The following is a 20,062-nucleotide window of genomic DNA, read 5'->3' on the forward strand; positions in this document are numbered from 1 at the left end:
TGTCTGATTGGTCCTCTGGATGCTTCATCTCAGAGGTGTAACCGGCTGTGTGAGGTGTGAGGTGTCAGTCTGCCCCTAGTGGGGGATGTCTCCCAGTTAGGCTACTCGGGGGTCAGGGACCCACTTGAGCAGGCAGTCTGTCTGTTCTCAGATCTCAAACTCCATGCTGAGAGAATCACTACTCTCTTCAAAGCTGTCAGACAGGGACATTTACATCTGCAGAGGTTTCTGCTGCTTTTTGCTTAGCTATGCCCTGCCCCAGAGGTGGAGTCTACAGAGGCAGGCAGGCCTCCTTGAGCTGCGGTGGGCTCCACCCAGTTGGAGCTTCCCAGTCGCTTTGTTTACCTACTTAAGCCTCAGCAATGGTGGGCGCCCCTCCCCCATCCTCACTGCCACCTTGCAATTAGATCTCAGACTGCTGTGTTAGCAATCAGGTAGGTTCCGAGCCAGGCACAGGATATCTCCTGGTGTGCCGTTTGCTAAGACTCTTGGTAAAGCACAGTATTAGGGTGGGAGTTACCCGATTTTCGAGGTTTTGTGTGTCACGGTTTCCCTTGGCTAGGAAAAGAAATTCCCTTCCCCTTTGCACTTCCTGGGCGAGGTGATGTCTCGCCCTGCTTCAGCTTTTGCTGGTTGGGCTACACCCACTGTCCTGCACCAACTGTCTGACACACCCCAGTGAGATGAGCCCGGTACCTCAGTTGGAAATGCAGAAATCACCCATCTTCTGTGTCACTCACGCTGGGAGCTGGAGGTTGGAGCTGTTCCTATTTGGCCATCTTGGCACCTTCCTCCACATTTTCTTTATTCATTCATCTGCATGTGGACTCTTAAGTTGTTTCCATCTCTTGTCTGTTTTGAATAATGCTGTAATGGATACAGGAATGCAGATCTCTCTTCAACGTACTGATTTGAATTTCTTTGGGTATATACCCAGAACTTGGATTTATGAATCACATGGTAATTCTATTTTTAGTTTTTTGAAGAACCTGCATATTGCTTTTCATAATGACTGTACTAATTTCCATTCCCACCAACAATGTACAAGAGATCCCCTTTCTCCACATCATCAGCTCTTATTTCTCATCTGCTTAATAATAGATATTCTAACAGATGTGAGGTGATGGCTCATGGTTTTGATCTGCATTACCCTGATGATTAGTGATGTTGAGCACTGTTTTTCAGTTGCCTATTGGTAATTGCATGTCTGCCTTTGAGAAATATTTACTCAGGTCCTTTGCCTATTTTCAATAGGGTTATTTGTTTTCTTGTTGTAGAGTTGTTTGAGTTTTTATATATTTTAGATACTAGGCTTTCATCACAGGTAGGATTTGCAAATATTTTCTCCAAATCTGTGGGCTGCCTCTTTACTCTTTGGTTGTTTCCTTTGGCTTACAGAAACTTTTGGTTTAATGTGATCTCATTTGCCTATTTTGATTTTTCTACCTGTGCTTTTGAGGTCATCTCCAAAAAATTATTGCCTAAAGCAAAGATTTTTAATACTTTGGGCAATGAAACTTAATGGAGGTTTTTCCCTTAAGTTGTCTTTTAGTAGTTTTAAAATTTCAGAATTTTTAAGTTTATAATTCATTTTCAGTTGATTTCTCTACATGATATGAGATGATGGTCTAATTTTACTTCTCTGCATGTGAATATTCAGTTCTCCCAGCACCGTTTGTTGAAGAAACTTTCCTTTCTCCACTGTGTGCCCTTGTTATCTTTATCAAAAATCAATTTTACTATAATCCATAGATTTATTTCTGGGCTCTCAATTCTTTTCTAGTCATCTATGTATCTGTGTTTATGCCACTACAGTGATGTTTTGGTTACTATAGCTTTGTAGTACATTTTCAGTTAGGTAGTTTGATGACCATAGCTTACATTTTGAGGTTTTTGTTGTTTATTTGAAGGGTTTTTTTTTGTTTTGTTTTGCTCAAAATTGCTTTGACTGGTTGGGGTCTGATGTGGTTTGGCTGTGTCTCCACCCAAATCTCATCTTGAATTCCCACATGTTGTGCAAGGGACCTGGTGGGAGGTAATTGAATCATGGGGGTGGGTCTTTTCCATGTTGTTCTTGTGACAGTGAATAAATCTTCTGAGATCTGATCATTTTAAAAATGGGGGTTTCCCTGCACAAGCTCTTTTTGCCTCCTGTCATCCATGTAAGATGTGACTTGCTCCTCCTTGTCTTCCACCATGATCGTGAGGCCTCTGCAGTCACTTGTAACTGTAAGTTCATTAAACCCTTTTTCCTGTATAAATTATCCAGTCTTAGGTATGTCTTTATCAGCAGCATAAAAATGAACTGACACATGACATTCTGTGGATTCCTACTAATTTTAGGATTTTTTCTATTTATGTGAAAAATGTCATTGGAATTTTCACAGAGGTTGCATTGAATCACTATCACTTTGGGTGGTATTGGCATTTTAACAATATTAATTGTTCCAATTCATGAACATGGGATATGTTTCCATGTATCTGTGTCTTCAATTTCTTTTGTCAAATATTTATAGTTTTCAGTGTATAGGTCTTTCACCTCCTTGGTTAAATTTATTCTGAATTACAGATTCTCCTTAAGATGGGGTTACATTCCAATAAACCAATCATAAATTGAATATATTATAAATTAAAATACATTTAATACTCCTAACCTATTGAAGAGAATAGCTTAGCCTTGTCTAACTTAAATGTGCTCAGAAGACATATATTAGCCTATAGCTGAACAAAATATCATTTAACACAAAGCCTATTTTATAATAAAGTGTTGAATATCTCATGTAATTTATTGAATATTATATGAAAAGTGAAAAATAGAATGTTTGCATGAGTACTCAAAGTACACTTTCTAGTGAATATGTATCACATCTGTAGTATTCTAAGGTTGAAAATTTCTAAGTCAAACCATCTTAAGGACCATCTGTATTTTATTTCTTTGTACTTATAGTAAATGGGGTTGATTTCTTGATTTTTTTCAAACAGTATGTTGTTAGTATATAGAAATATTAGTTGTTTTTGTAGATTGGCTTTGTATATTACAAATTTACTGAATTTGTTTATTAGTTCTAACAGATTTTGGTGGAGTTGTTAGAGTTTTTATATACATAATTTTGTCATCTGTAGAGACAACTTAACATCTTGCCTTGCAATGTGGATATTGTTGATTTCTTTGTTGTGGCTAACTGCTCTTTGAGGACTTCCAGTACTATGTTAAACAAAACTGATGAGAGTGGACTTTGTCTTGTTCCTATCTTAGAAGACAAGCTTTCAGTTTTTCATCACTGAGTGTAATGTTAGCTGTGTGCTTGTCATTTATGGCCTTTAATATGTTCACATGCATTCATTCGATACCTAATTTGTTGAAAATGTTTTATTAGAAAAGGATGCTGAATTTTGTCAAGTGCTTTTTTGTATCTGCTGAGATGATTGTATCATTTTTGTCTTGAATTATGTTATTATGGTTATCACTTTGATGGATATGCATGTGTTTATTTTCCTTGCATCCCTGGAATATATCCCAGCTGATCATGGTGAATGATCTTTTTAAGATGTTGAATTCAGTTAGCTAATATTTGGTTGAGGATTTTTAAGTCTATTTTCATCAAGGATATTGGTCTGTTTCCTTTTCTCATAGTGTCGTTATCTGACTTTGGTATAAAGGAAAAGCTGGCTTAGCAAATGAGTTTAGAAGTTTTTTACTTCATTTTTAGAAAAGGCTGAGTAGAGGTGATTGTTAGTTCTTTAAGTATTCAATAAAATTCAACAGTGAAACAAGCAGGTGCTGGACTTTTCTCTGATGAGAGACTTTTTATTAGAGATTCAGTCTCCTTACTTGTTATTGGTTTGTTCAGATTTTGTAATTCTTCCTGAATCAGTTTTGGTATACTACATGTTTCTAGAAATTTATCAATTTCTTGTAGGTTATTCAATTTGTGGGTGTATAATTGTTCATAGTAATCTCTTACAATCCTTTATATTTATGTGATATCAATTGAAAGGTTGCCCTTTTCATTTCTAATTTAATCTTTTATTTTTCTTTAGCTAAAGATTTGTTGATTTTGTCTCTTCAAAATCCAACTCTTACTTTTGTTAATTTTATCTATTTTTTGTCTCTTTTTCATTTATTTTTACTCTGATCTTTCTTATTTCTTTTCTTCTAATAACCTTGGGCTTAGTTTGTTCTTTTCATTGGTCCCTAAGTGGTTATGTAACTTTTGATAGTAAATTGCTGATGGTAAAATTAAACATACTGTACTAGACTATCTGAAATACACTAATTTATAATTTTCTTTATATCAGAGATAAGTTAGTCTATATGTCTCTGATACTTTTTTACATGGTATATTGTGCAGGCACTTTTTCTTGCTGAAATTTGCTCTTATTTTCTCTCTCTCATAATGCTGATAACACTGAAATTCCACCCAAAAAACTATCTTAGTTCATTTTAGAACCAATGTTATGGAAGTAAAAAAAAAAGTATATTAGGAATTATTTAATACTTAATCTTTTTCCTCTCTTTAATCAAGAATGAAACTGAATAATTTACCATGTTAAAGAGGAAGTATCACAAAACTGTGATCAATATATCTTTGATATTTAGTACCTTTCATTGGTTTTTGTTTTGTTTTTGCTTTTGTGTTAAAACTGATCTACTGTTTGCAGCCATTTTCTAATGTCCTAACTGACTTATTGATTGCATTTTGTAGTTTAAAAAATTAAAGCTGCTGCATTAACTGGTTTTTAAATTCACTTTTAGCTTTTGGTTGAAAGAGGTAACAGATATGTGTGTGCACCTATCCCATGGGAATGGCTAGAAATAATGTCCAAAAGGGTTTGGTGATGGTTATATCAGACAGGGACACTCACATCAGAAGCAGTTATGAAGAATGTCTGATGTAGACATATATGTGCATGTTTATAAGGATCTAATCTTTCACCAATGAGCAGGTGATGGGTGTAAGTAATGTTTTTAAATCCCTGTGTACACAGTGGAAACATGAATTATCCTGTTATCACAGTGCTCCAGAAAGCAAGGGGACTTCTCAGATCATCTGTTACATCCTTTGAAAAATTTAGAATTAGTTCTTAGAGAAGGTCTTCCAGAGCTTGTTCAAAGTTCAGATTTCTTTGTCCATAAGCATTTCTCCATTTTCCATAATGTCACTGACTTTGAGTAAGTAGTACTTCTAAAAATTATGCTACATTTATATTTGATCAACTTCATCTTGTTAGTTCTAAATATTCAAAAGTAAAACCAATGTCCTTTAATTTTTTAAGAACTGAAGCTATCTTTTTAATTCAAATACCTAAATCATAATTTTTAATGTAAATAAATTAAGCAATTTCTTTGCCCAAAAACCCATCATTGTTATTAAAAGTGTCTATACTTTTATCTTAAACATCCTACTATCCAAACTATTGTAAAACGTTTTTGTTTGTTTGTGAGCAAATTACTATTTTGATGTGGAAACATTAAAATGTTTAACTATAAACTGATATTTTCCCCTCCCCACCACACCCCCAGAAAATGCTCACATCTTTGGAAAACTATTCCATTTCTGGTAGTTTATCCGAAGAAAATAATACAAAGGAAGGGAAAGATCTATATTTCAAAGAGGAAAATGGAAAACAACCTAATGCCTAGTAATGTGGGAACAGTTAATCAAGCTAGTTTTCAATTTAATAAAACCTTATGCAAATTCTGCCTGTTCTATTTAGTACTGATGACAAATCCTAGTATACAGTAGTCACTCAAGATGTATCTGCTCAATAAATAAATGAATGTTTCACCCATTAGCTTTATAATTAGGAACACTAACTAAATGGCAAAAATGCTTCTGATGTAAAGTGCAAAAATTAGCAAAAATGTAGACACAGAAATATATCATAATTTGGCTATACTCTTTCTCTTTTTCCCTTCCTAATGTCCATTTATTCTACTTCTTCTAGCCTTTGTAATTGCAAGAACAAGCCATCTTAATTATACCAAGCAGAGGGGCTCTAGCTTATAACTGACACAGAACTCATGCTGTGGCAATGGTTTTAAAAAAATATGTAGGTTTACCTTTAGTCTCAAAATGGAAAACATGTCATTTATGAATACAAGTCTACGTTGAAAGGTCTTGTAACCAAAATAATATTTTTTAGTTAGAAAAATGTTAAAGAGGTAGAGTGATAAGTATAGAGATGACAAGCAGAAACAATTATGATAAAAATTTTAAAAGTCAGATGAGGATTAAATTGGTCCATAAAATGGACACTATATTTGGGGTAGAAGCAGGAAAACAGATATTCAGTTATTGGCAAGCATTTCTATAAAGAAAACATTCATAATTTTTCACTCACCCAGGCCACATGTGTACCATGTTGGCATAGAAGACTGTCTCAGAAACAACGTATTAAAATCCTTCTATTGTCTTAAAGCATACATCATTTAGCAAAGAGGTTATTCATGATGTGAAATGAATATTTTATGTGTAGAAGTGGAGAGGAGCTGTTGGTAGAAGAAAGTCTGGTGCTAGATAAGGATACTTTGCAGTGATGTGACCTCACATGTGTAACAACGTTACATTTCTGTCATTACAATAAATCCTCACTAAACATCCTGGATAGGTTCTTGGAAATTGTGATATTAATCTAAATGAAGTATAAGAAAACCAATTTCCAGTATGGCAATTCCTCAAGGATCTAGAACTAGATGTACCATATGACCCAGCCATCCCATTACTGGGTATATACCCAAAGGATTATAAATCATGGTGCCAGTATGGCAATTCCTCTAGGATCTAGAACTAGAAGTACCATATGACCCAGCCATCCCATTACTGGGTATATACCCAAAGGATTATAAATCATGGTGCCATAAAGACACATGCACACGTATGTTTATTGCGGCACTATTCACAATAGCAAAGACTTGGAATCAACCCAAATGTCCATCAGTGACAGACTGGATTAAGAAAATGTGGCACATATATACCATGGAATACTCTGCAGCCATAAAAAAGGATGAGTTTGTGTCCTTTGTAGGGACATGGATGCAGCTGGAAACCATCATTCTCAGCAAACTATCACAAGAACAGAAAACCAAACACCGCATGTTCTCACTCACAGGTGGGAACTGAACAATGAGATCACTTGGACTAGAGAAGGGGAACGTCACACTCCAGGGCCTATTATGGGAAGGGGGGAGGGGGGAAGGATGGCATTTGGAGTTATACCTGATGTAAATGACGAGTTGATGGGTGCAGCACACCAACATGGCACAAGTATACATATGTAACAAACCTGCACGTTATGCACATGTACCCTAGAACTTAAAGTATAATAATAATAATAATAATAATAAAAAAAAAGAAAATTTAACTCTTAAAAAAAAAAAAGAAAGCCAATTTCACCATAGCCTAATTGACATCAACAAGAGTTAAAGATTCTATGGCATATTTTGCTCACAAAAAAATCACCAAACTTCCACTTCTTTTTCTGGGGAGGTGGGGAGGAGGGTTTCACGTGGATTTATAGTTTTAATTTTTTTTTTTTTTTTTACTTTTTTAACCTTTTATTTTAGGTTCAGGGATAAATGTGGAAGTTTGTTATATAGGTAAACTCATATCACAAGGGGTCTGTTATACAGATTACTTCATCACCCAGTTATGAAGCCTAGTGCCTAATTGTTATTTTTCCCTTCCTCCCACACTCCATTCTCAAGTAGGCCCCAGTGTGTGTTGTTTCTCTCTTTGTATCCATGAGTTCTCATCATTTTTTCCCACTTGTAAGTGAGAATATACTGATTTTTGTTTTCTGTTCCTGCACTAGTTTGCTGAGGATAATGGCCTTCAGCTCCATCCATGTTCCTACAAAAGACATAATCTCATTCTTTTTTATGGCTACATAATGTTCCACTATGTATATGTACTGCATTTTCTTTATCTAATCTGTCATTGATGGGCATTTAGGTTGATTCCATGTCTTTGCTATTGTGAATAGTACTGCAATGAATATTCATGTGCATGTATCTTTATGATAGAATTATTTCTATTTCTCTAGGTAATGGGACAACAGGGTTGAATGGTTGTTCTGTTGTTAGCTCTTTGAGGAATCACCACACTGCTTCCCACAATGAATGAACTAATTTACACTCCCACCAACAGTGTATAAGCATTCCTTTTTCTCTGGAGCATCAGAAGCATCTGTTATTTTTTGACTTTTTAATAATAGTCTTCCTGACTGGTGTGAGATGGTATCTCATTGTGGTTTTGATTTGCATTTCTCTAATAATCAGTGATATTGAGCTTTTTTCCCATATTCTTGTTGGCCACATGTATGTCTTATTTGTAAAAGTGTTTGATCATGTCCTTTGCCCAATTTTTAGTGGGGTTTTTGTTTCTTTCTTGTAAATTTGTTTAAGTTTCTGATAGATATTGGATATTACACCTTTGTCAGATGCATAGTTTGCAAAAATATTCTCCAGTTCTTTAGTTTGTCTGTTTACTCTGTTGGTAGTTTCTGTTGCAGTGCAGAAGATTTTAAGCTTAATTAGATCCCGTTTGTCAATTTTTACTTTTGTTGCAGTTGCTTTCCATGTCTTCATCATGAAATCTTCGCTCATTCCTCTGTCCAGAATGGTATTGTCAAGTTTGTCTTCCAGGGTTTTTATAGTTTTGGGTTTTATATTTAAGTTTTTAATCCATCTCAAGTTGATTTTTGTATGTGATGTAAGGAAGGGGTCCGGTTTCAATCTTCTATATATGACTAGCCAGTTATCCCAGCACCACTTATTCAATAGGGAGTCCTTTCCCCATTGCTCATAAAGACCAAAACACTTCTAATATTAAGCATTGAAATAAATACGGGCTACACATACATTTAAGAAATATTACTTTGTAATGAGTAAGATAATTATTTACCCATTCATTCCAGTTCAGGGTCTTGGGTGTCCAGTGCCTACTCTAGCAGTTCAGAGTACCAGGCAAGAATCAACTCTGGACAGGATGCCAACCCATAACAGGGCACACAATCACACACATACTCACACTTGCCCGGATGGGGACAATTTAATATGCCAATTCATCTAAGGTGCACATGTACACCTTTGGGATATGGAAGGAGACCAGAGTAGCCAGAGAAAACCCACATGGACATGGGAAGAACAAGCAAGCTCCACACAGGCAGTGGCTCCAGCCAGGAATCCATTTTTTTCTCATCACTATACAAAACAGGATGTAACAAAATGACATTATTCAAGAACCTTCGGTGTATGTTTAGAATCAGAGATTTATAAGAAGAGAGTCCAAGTATCCTTAGCACACAGCATGCTGCTGGACATATTCTGAATTTCATCAATCCTAAGACTCCATAGAGAATACACTGAATCATTATTTCATGTAACTGTAAGAAAAACTAATGCTAAAGATTAAATTATGGCATGCCATCACAGGTAATAAAAATTGTATAAATGTTACAATGTGGAGGGAAAGATGTGTCTTAAAAGTGCATTATGGCAGTAGGAATTCCAGAAATATGCATATGAACCACATACCATAGATATCCTTATAGTACTTCTAGACTTCTATTTTGCTTTTTTTTTGTTTTGGTTGGTAACAGCAAAGATACACTATTCAATGTCCTCTAACTCCTCAAAGATCATTGAAATTATGCAAGTTCAAAGGTGAGAAGAATGTTAGAGAGAATTTAGTCCATATGCTTACTCAATAAAAGTGAAAAGTCGAGTTTATGGAGGTTAGGTGACTTGTTGAAAGACCCAATTCTGTTACGTCATGTGCCAATCAAAAAATTCCTAACTCAGAGAATGTATGTTTGAGGGGATGGATACCCCATTCTCCATGAGATGTGCTTATTTCACATTGTATACCTATATCAAACATCTCATGTACCCCACAAATGTATACACCTACTATGCACCCATAAAAGTTGAAAATAAAAATAATTTTTAATGCTTAAGCTTAAAGCTTTTTTAAATAATTAACTTCTAGCTCCAACAATTGGAATAACCCATGTCAAAGGATATATTCATTAATAACTAAAACATATCTCTATTATTGTATTAAAATAGTACTATGAGTTCTTAAAGATTTATTTCTTATTCTATTTAATTATTACTTACATGTTACTTTTATCCATGTATAGGCCCTTTGTCAGATTTTCCTACAAACATCAAACATGGCAGAACTAGATTGTATTATTCCAGTAGTACCATGATTAAGGAATCATTTTATAAATAATGTATTTTCTTGTTGTTCTTCCCACTAAATATTCATTAAACCAAGCATCAGGATACTTACCCATGTTCCACCTATGTTTTAAAATTAAGTCTTTAGAATGACTGTTTTGATTTATTATCATATAACTGTAGTCTAATAGGTTTATCTTAATTCTTTCCTCTGCTGACAGAACTGGCTATAGCTATAAACTAAGCAATTTGTTTACTAAGCTGTTAGCGGTGATGTAAAGATTCTTGCCATGGGAAGTTTCAGGCCCAACTGTGGAAAATGCAAGTTTCGTTTAAGTAAGTTTCATGTGTCTACAGCCACAAATTCCATTGAGAAGAGTCTTTGGCCTTTGAATTTAATGTGGTATATCACATTCACACAGTTCAAAAAGAAACAGCAAACTCTGGGGAACCCATGAGTTTTGTAAGCCTTCCAGGAGTTGCTTATTTAGCTCCATTTGGTTAATTCTACCCGAAAGGAAGAATTTATCTATCGGCCATCTTCAAAATAATGTATGCCTTGTGGGCAAGTCATTCCATGCTGTCACATTTTCACGCAAGTGAGAAGTGTTTAAGATGAATATCAAGAATTGTGTGAGAGGGAATATGCCGAACACAAGGAGTGGCTAAAAGATTGGTTCATTTGGAAGATGGCAGAAGTGCCATTTGGCAGAAGTGGGGGAGGGAAATTTGTATGACAATTATAGAATTCTCCTTGATGATCTGGAAAAGCTAAGATGTGTGAACTAAACCTACTCCTGAGTCATTTCCCATTTTATGATAAAATAAATTATTCTTTCATAATGTGTTTTTCTGTCAATACGACCTGCTTATAAAAGCTTTCCTCACTACAATGTTGCCTAATTATTTGCCAGTTTGTGGATTTTAATTTCCAAGATATGATAATCTGCATTTTCTTGATACAGTGAGAGATAGGAAACTAATTTTTTGTCCTGTATGATTACCGAGTTGTCAGACTATTCTCTGAATAATCTAGCCTTTCTTTACTAATTTGAAGTGATATTTATAACATGAGCACACACACAACCATTTTAGGAATCTCCATTATGTCCTAGCTGTACCTTCAGTACCAGAAACACACTATTTTAATATCATTATACTACTTAATAATATCCAGTAGTTCAAATGTTCACCTTAAGTTTCAGAAGAAGAATTGGTTCTTACCATATTGCATCTTCTCAGATAAAGTTTTGAATCATCTTGTCAAATTATAAAAATAGTCCTTTTGAAATTTTACTTGGAAATACCTTAAATTTGTATGTTAATTTAATCCAAACTGGAATCTCATTTTTGAAACATCTTTTATGGTATATTAAGGTTTTGTTAGCCATATGTACTACTCAGTTCAGTTCATGTCTATATTTTTTCTAATATAAGTCGAATTTTCTCCACTATATTTTACAAATGGCTGTATATTATTGATAGGAAAGCTTATCAAGAATCTACTATGAACCAATAATTACACCAGTCACTGAGGAGGAAAAAAAAGAGAAGAAAGAGGAGGAAGAAGCAGAAGGAGCAGTGCTAATTCAAGGAGCTTATGTTTAGGTGGGTGAAGCTATCAAGTAAATTAATGATAAAATCAGATTGTTACTAATAAGGCATAAGACAGAGGGCATAATGGTGAGCTGCAACTGTCATGACCATCTATTCACCATCTTGCTGTCTATACAGGTTTTTATTTCCTGAAATAATCCGGTTAAATCATTCATATGAGAAAATTGATTTATTCTAGCTAGTGATTAACTACCATTTTTTCTTGCCATAGAGAAGGTAATTACTTGCCCAATATTACTTCATTGAATTACTATGAATCTGTTATGTACCTGACATTTTGTTAGGCAATAGGTATAAAATAGAGACTAAAAAATGATAAAATCATGTATTCACATAGTTTCCAATATATCTCGTTAAATACAAAATACTTTTTTGAAGACAGTATTGCCTGGGCTCGAGCATATGAATATGAGTGGTTACACACACATAAACACACACACACACATACACACTGCCATAAAGAAATAAAATGTCATATATAAGGAAATCATCTCACCTTCCTTTCAATAACCTGTAACAACGACATATTAACTATGCTGATGTAGGCTGAATAATGTCCCTCGCTCTCCCTAAAACATTTAGACATCCTAATCCCTGGAACCTTTAAATATGTTAATTAAATATGTTAATTTTTATTAACATATTTATGTTATGTTATTAAATATGTTAATTAAATATGTTAATTTAAGTGGTTAAAAAAAAGACTTTGCATTGGGATTAAGTTGTGGATTTGGGGATTGGGAGATTATTCTAGTTTATCTGAGTGGTCCCAATATAATCACAGGGCCCTTATAAAATAGAAGAGGTCACAGCCAGCGAGAAGACAATGTGACAACAAAAGCAGAGGAAGAGAAGACATGATGGCAGGGGAGGGGTCAGAGTGATGCAAGGAAGGGGCCAGAAGCCAATAAACGCAGGCGGTATCTAGAATCTTTAAATGGCAAGGAAATGGAATCTCTCCAGTGTCTCCAGAAGGAGTACAGCTGGGTCAACCTATTTAAAACTTCAGACCTTTAGAACCCTAAGATTATAAATTTGAATTGTTTTAAGCTAGCCACCAAATGCATGGTAATTTGTTACAACCATAATAGAAAACTTAATACAGCTGATAAGCTGATAGATTCACACTCCTCAGTATAACATTCACAGCTATTTCTCAAATAATCACAATGCAACTTTTTAGCCTTATTTCTTATGGCAGCCTAAGTTGGTCCATTCAAAGCAGCAATTCAATCAGTGTCATCTCCTTTGGCCTTCTATACCTTTTCTTACTTAGCTCCAATTCTAGTCATGGAGTATTTCCTTTGCTACGAATTTCATGTCCATTGCCTGCTTAAAGCCAAATCTCTAAGTTCAATTTATTCCACCAATTTTAATCTCTCCCAGTAAAGTGGTATCTAAGTAGTACTTTAGCTTTTTAAATCCAATATCATGCTCAGTAATAATTTTTAAGTCATTTTAAGTGTCCAGTCTGCTGCTCTACTAGATTATAACCTTCAAAGGAACAGGGAATATATGTACTTTTGGTTTTTAATAATTTTGGCAGGGCCTCCCAAATTTCTCACATCATTGTGCGCACAGAAAATACTAGAATTTGCACAGCACACTTGAGTAAATGCGTGATGTTGCTCCTGGCCACATTTCTAGCTACACCAGGACCTGTCCAAAGACTCTGTTACTCAGAACATGGAAGCTGAGAAACCCTTCTGGGGTACTTAGCACCATGCAGCTCATTTAACTGGGGTTCAGTATATGTTTGCTAACTTATCCTGTTAACCAGAAATAATAAAACTATTGGCATTTTTAAAAGCAGATATATATATGGCTGTCAGAAAAAATAGCAATACTCTATACTTTTATAGAACTATGATTTATAATGTGTTTAACACACATGCATTTTAAGTTTATTTGACTATCACAAGAATCCTGTGGGATAAGAATGTAGACATTATTACTGTGATTTTATAAATTAAGAAATTAAGACTTTGAGGGGCAAATTACTTTCCAAAGCTGTCAAATAGAAAAACCAGGACTGGAAACTACCCCTTCTAATTCCACATTTATGGGTTTATTTTTCCCATGATGATTTAAGGCCCCTAAAGCTAATAATAATGATTCTAAAACCCAGGTTAAAATTTAAGTGAACTCATTCATTTGAAATGGATTTTGAATACAAACTTAAAACTCTTATGTTTAATAGTATGAGGCCACTTGGGTCTTTCTCCTGAGTGATAAAAATGATAAAACATGGCATTTTGTCAATTTATGGTACTATTTAGTGGCTTTTGTATTAGAACAAAAAATAAATCTTAAAGATAAAAATATCTGAGAATACAAGATTTTAAGTTTTACAGCTAACTTGCTGAGGCAGCACATGGAAGCCCCATTGGGAAAGTGCTACAAGGTAGATTAAGATAAGAGAATGATTCAAATAGAGAAGCCATATGCATTATGAAAAGTGCTTGGGGGTCTGCATGGCTGGAGGATAAAGAAGACATATACCTCTTCACCCTCAAGGAATATGAACAGCTGAATTCTTTTACTCTCATATTACCTATTGAAGTCAGCAAGTTCCTCCAGGAGGAATCAATAAGAAACTTGCACAGTTACAGTAGATAGCAGTGAGCTATCTATTACTTCCCTTTCAGACATAAAATGAAAAAAAAAGTAATTTATTTAAATTACTGGGAGATAATATGGTAACCTACCATAAGCAATATGCGTGCCTACTTAAAAGAATACCAGTATCATTCTGGGTGCCCTCCAGAGCCACATAAATGCAAAAGAAGAAAATAATTCACCATGATCTTTGTTAATTCTCCCTGTCACTCAATTATTGTTAATTTAATAAGACCATTCCTTTAAGTGAATGATTCTTCAGGAAGCATGAGTGTGGTAGGTTAGCTGTGTGCCAGAGATTAGAAAGTCTCATTTTCAGAGTTCTCCTTCTGTTCACTCCAACACACCAGGTTAAAGCAGTTTTCTGTACCTGCTATATTTCATGCTAGATTCTGTGAGTGGTTACTTTTAACATGAAAATGACTTGATGAAGCAATAAGGAGGATGCCAGAAATAAATTTGGGATTGACTTTGGAAGTGGACATTTGGCTGTGCCTCTTACTGGCTGTATGATGTTGAGCAAGTTATTTAGCTGCCATTAAATCTTAGGTCCACATTTAGAAAACGGATGATAAAAAATCGTCCCTACCCACTGTATGGTTGTGAGATTCTTTCTTACAAGATGATTCATTTAAAGTGTTCACCGTACTGTTTAGCGCCCCTCAAACTTCCTCAGTCACGGTTTCTCTGCTAAATTATTTCCTGCTAAATTATTTTCAAAAAACAGATCTCTCCACATGTTTTAAAACAGTACAATATCTTAGAGTTTGTGGATGAAAAAAACTTCATTTTAGGCCCAGGGATTCAGTTTCATTAGATATGTAATGCTATATATCAACTGAATTCCTGGGTCTAAAGTGTGTGTGTGTGTGTGTGTGTGTGTGTGTGAGAGAGAGACAGAGAAAGAGAGAGAAGTTAGTTAAGCAGTAGCTTATTGGAATCTACTTTTTGAAAATAATAATGAACTATCTAAAAAGACATGAATCAAAATAAGAATCTTAGATTTAATATTTTTAACATAGATGAAAATTCATTTTTGAGCTTTTATTTATTCAGTGATAAAACAGAAAATATTGCTTTATAGTAATACCTGCAGTTATAAAGAGATAGCTAGATAATCACATTCTAATACAATATACATTTTTCACTCTCTAGTATTAAAGCATAAGCATTAATCCTTAAAATAAGACAATGGAATTTAAAAACATCAAGAGAAACAATAGCCTTCATTTATAAAGGATTTGTCATTACCTAGACAGTCTACCTTATTTAATCTTCATAACATTCCCATGAAACCATCACTATTATTACCTCTTTCTACACACGAGAAGGGATTACTTTTTTCACAGTTAGGGACTGGCAGAGCCCCAATTCAAACCCACATCTTACTACAAAAGATCTAATTCATAAGCATTATTGTCTGTTATCTCAAATATAAGTACAAACTTAAAGCTAAAGGAAAAGATCATTTAAAAGTCATGAAGGACAATAGAGAGAAAATGGAGAATCAAACTCAGGAATCTATTCCAGCCTCTCCCAAAACATTCTCACTAGTGGAGTCAGATCAACTCAGCTCTAACTCCTAATAGCACTATGACCCTGCACAAGCCACCGGGTCACTCCACCTTTTTGAGCCTAAGTGTTCTCATGAGCCCGCTGAGAACAGTTACTTCTTTTTTTCAGTTGAGGTAAAGACAAAATATGAGTTCTATACAGTCTGGTACATTGTAGATGTTCAATAAACAGTAACTATTGTAATTAGCACTGCATCCCTGGCTCAAAGAGTTCCTGTGTTTTCAGCCTACTTTAAATCTATATGTAATTCAGGAGAATGCTACAAAATTTAATGTAATATTATATTCACAGAACTTTTACATTTTGGTAAGGAGACAAAAAATTATAAATACATTTTTGGGGTATATTTTTAATGATATTTGCTTGTATTAATGTTTATAAGTATTATTCCAGGTTAACACCACAGACAAGAAAATTTCGGTGTTTTGAAGAAATAGTGTAATTCTTTTGAGACAACCAATAAAGGCTCATAAAGCGTGACACGCAGAGGGGAAAATGTTCTCTTCTAACCTGTATGCAGATGCCTCCATTCTGTTTCCCACCATCATCGAAAACAAAAGCCACATTTCTGTGATGGTACTGAAGCAGAACAACTGTCACTGTATATATGGCAACAGTCTTGAGCTGGGAAGGATGCAACATGAGGAGAACAGCAAAAGGTGAGGAGCAAAACGAGAAATCAATAAAAAGCCACCTGCTTATTATATGTAGCTGGAACCAGCTGATATAAGCACATTTTTAAAGACGTGATGAAATTTTTCCTTGTGGTCTTTTAACCCTGAGCATGAATGTTCTGTGCGGGGATAGGATGTTTGAGATCCAGGCCTTCTTCACTAGCTGTTCTCTAAACACATGGGGCTGAAACTGAAGAGCGATGGTATTTTAGCACCAGGGTATAGATTTATTGTGTAATATCATTACAAGAAATGTTATAAAGCTGAAAAAGAAGTTTGAATCTTCTCATTTCTCATCCCCATTCACACCTAGTAATAAACACAAAACTGATTTGTAAAAATAGTATTTCTACCTATGTGTGAATATACATGAAAATATATTTCCTAATTCCAAAGCAAATAAAACTTTGGAAAATATCTATCAACCAAAGAGAATCACATAAGAATTTAAAAAACAATTAGAAATGGAATTTTAAAAATAAGCATCCAAATAAAAAAATTCCTTAAAAACTGTGGCAAACTGACAAAGAAAATCTACTCTCCAAAGTTTAGAAAATGAACATACGTTCTTTTTCCCACGGCAAGAATATCTGGCATGTGAAAGTTATTTATATTAAAATCTTTCAGTGATCTCCTGTTTATTTTTCTATGTTTAATTTCTTGCAAGTGTTTTCAGTAGGAGTTTCCTTAAACTACCATTAGAGGGCATGAAAGAATAATGTGCAGACCAAAATCAAACAGCCCCCAAACATAACTGAAGAAAAGAGCTACCATTTATATTTGGTTTCAAAAGAAAACTTTATAAAACAATTAATAATTGAAATAATTTGTATGTAAGAAGTTTTAATGAAAACAGCCATCTGTAAAGAAATAAAAGTGGTGCTGATAGTTATTTCATATGTAAAAGACAGAAGCAAATAAGTAAAGTTTTAAGACATATACCTTGACAATCTCAAAATTAGCCTTTTCCAGTTATCGATCATAACAGACATGGTGAATAAATAAGAGATATAAAGTAAGTAAGTAAGTAAATAACTGAGGCGAGATTGGTGGGGGTCAGGGAGTATAAAAGAAACACACATAGAATGAGAGAAGGAAAATGTGATCTCCAACTTTTACCTATGAGATGTGAAAAATATATATATATAAAAGAAAAATTCAGGAATATATTTCTCTTTGAAAAGCATAGGATCAATTTTGTGGCTTCAAAGTCTACCCCCACCTAGCTGATCTCTCTTTGGTTTTCGTACACAACTTCCTTCTTACCTAGGGGCAACCACAACAAAAACTCGATCAAAGATGGAGTGGATTTCAAATATGCTAAAGGAACCTAAATCTCCTATCTTTCTTTCAATCACTTAATTCAAAGGTTTTTAAGCGTATATTCTTAAAAGCCATGCTCAAAATGTGCAAAATAAATGGCTCCATATCCAATTAGGATTATATTATCAAATAAACATTAATAAAGTTAGTACCAACCTAGGTAATATATTTTTAGCTCATGGGGAAAAATTTGCAGCTTACATTTCAGGTCAATATAAAATTATTTCTTGTATGGATGCCTCCTTTGCAGCAATCACTCTTACCTTTATTGAATTCCAGGATAAATTTACAGTATCAATTCCTTTCTTTAATTTACAAAATGATAAAATCCCAAGATTGTCTTCAAACAGAAGGAACACAGCCTCAATATGTTTCTATTACACTATGAAGAATGTTAAGACTCCCTATAGAGCACTTTGAGTTATCTCCTATAAATTTTCTGCTTAAATTTTCAAGCAGGGGAAACTAGGGATATATACGAGAACATAAACTCACCTTTCAGTGATGATTCTGTCCTGGTCTATATTGCTGAAAGGCATAAATAAGGCCATAAAGGAATTGGAATTATACTAAACAGTATCTCAGACTCTGCACTCTGTTTGTAAACATAGACCTCTGGAAAGTGCACAGAGACAGATGGAAAAAATATTTTCAACTCTCTGAGATCGGAGGAAGGTACTTAGCAAGTCACCTACCCCATAGAACCCATTCTGACTGACAAAAAATGTATCTGAAAAAGTTCAATGGCTATAAATAAAATAGGTAGCAAACACATATGCTAGACATACCTCTTATGGCTTTAATTTTCTACTTTATTATGTGAATAAAGTCATATAAAAGTCAAAAAATAAATTTTGCAATGTGATCCTTTGTCTTAAATTTTGTTACAAAAATTTAAGATATATCTTTGATAGTAGTTTCTGTTTTTAAGAAGTAGAGGAAAACAGGACTAAGCAGCTAAGAGAAGATGAGAGATTCCATTATATAGATTAGAAAATAAATGAACATTTCGTTTCTGATTATCCAAGTACAGCTGCATCTGTAAAGTCCCTAAACTCCTGTGTTCATTTTTCTCATAGCTATTGTCATCAAGTATTATAATTGTATTTTACTAATTTGTCTCCTCCTTAAGACTTTAAGTTACTTAATGGTAGAAACTGTATTTCAAGAATAGAAGGTGTCACAGGAAAATTTTTTGATACATGTTTGGTGTATTAATCTTTTGAGAAAAGACTCAACAGCTAAATAAAAATACCTTCAGGTCTATAATTTATAACTATGCTTATTTGTTTTATTTGACAAAATTCATTGAGCATCTATTAATATTATGTGCCAGAAACCATCATAGGCACTGGGAACACAGCAACAAATAAGATGACAAAAAATTCACCTTTTCTTATGGAGCTGACCTTGTTTTGGAGTAGCCAATGAGAAAAAATGAATCTAAGAATAAATAAGGACAATGATAAGAACAGAATGATAAGTGCTGAACACGTAAAAGAAGATGAACATGCATTGTCATAGTCAAGATTTCCTACATTCACACAAAAAATAAATCTTTTTTTGAGAAACATGAATAAAAGATAAATGTAGCCTACAGTGATGTTACAGTGTGGTGAAAGGCCTAAATTTAACATTATGTGCTGCCTTGTTTTCTGAATCAACAAGGGTCTCAAATAGCCTGACTTCTAGTTCTCTCCACTCTCCTGCATACGGTCCCTTAGAGGAACAACTTTCCTGATCAAATGGACCAAATGCAGTTCCTGTTTATCCCTCAATAACAGGTTTCAATTCCCTGACAGCCTGTAGAATTATTTGAAGTAGCTAGTCACACCCTCCCACAGGCACCAGGGGACACTCCACCCTCTTACTACTACAAAACCAGCCTCCCACAACCCTGAATTGTTCACTCTTCCCAAGTGCAATCCGCATGTAGCTATGCAAGGTATGCGATGCCTCCTTCCCCAAGCTGTAAGTATATGGAATTAATAGTTAATAATATATAACTATGTGTCTGTTGGCTGTATGAATGTCTTCTTTTGAGAAATGTCTGTTCATATCCTTT

The sequence above is a fragment of the Colobus angolensis genome, unplaced genomic scaffold, assembly GCF_000951035.1.
Source record: "Colobus angolensis palliatus isolate OR3802 unplaced genomic scaffold, Cang.pa_1.0 Scaffold48, whole genome shotgun sequence".
NCBI lineage: Eukaryota > Metazoa > Chordata > Mammalia > Primates > Cercopithecidae > Colobus > Colobus angolensis.